Source organism: Athene cunicularia, assembly GCF_003259725.1.
Source record: "Athene cunicularia isolate RWA chromosome 3 unlocalized genomic scaffold, athCun1 chr3_part1, whole genome shotgun sequence".
Classification (NCBI taxonomy): domain Eukaryota; kingdom Metazoa; phylum Chordata; class Aves; order Strigiformes; family Strigidae; genus Athene; species Athene cunicularia.
In genome coordinates this window covers 6,383,925-6,384,667 of record NW_020799097.1, presented here as the reverse complement: position 1 = coordinate 6,384,667, position 743 = coordinate 6,383,925, and positions in this window count along the sequence as shown.

Here is a 743-nt window from a genome sequence, read left to right as displayed (position 1 = left end):
AAACTTTTTTTAAGTACTTCTGTCCTTTTGCTGTACTTCTACAGCTTGTTGATTCCTGCTGAAGTGCTCCCTGCTCACCTGTAATTTGACACAGCATCAGTGTCCTTCCATAGCAAGAGACACTCAAACTGTGGAAAATCCCCCTGTACAGAGCACAGAAACCTTTCTAGGGGAGCCACAGATTCCTCTTTCTGAGCTCTGGCTACTAGAGAAGCTGATGGGACCTTTCACATGCAGGAAACCTTCCAGCTAAAGCCTCACGATTTGTGGAGCTGATGTGCTGCAAACCCTCACTATTCACCCCCTTTCACACACAAGAATCAGCTCTTATTGCCCTTAGACCTTCAGTTTAAAGAAATTTAAACAAGCAGCTGATACATAACTCCGCTACTTAGGTTTTTTTACTACCTAGACTATAGCTGGGATAAACTCATGTTTGCCAGTTCTTTGAGAAGCGGGTGTTTCTCTTTATACTGCTCTCAGATCTTGGCTTGCTTAATTTCTTTATCAGAACAGGTAAATATTGTTTTCCCTGGAGAGTGAAAGGTCTGCAGGCCTTTTGCCCTCGATTAATCATTTATAGCAATTGCTTACCTATTCAACGCTGACATTTTTGCACCAATCTCACCATTAAATCCTGCTTATCAAGTCCTGACAAGTTTTTAGCATTTGACGTGCGCTTGGCTGTGCACCAGAGCTGTGGGGTGAGGTGACAGCAAGGAGGGGGAGAATTGTGAGGATGA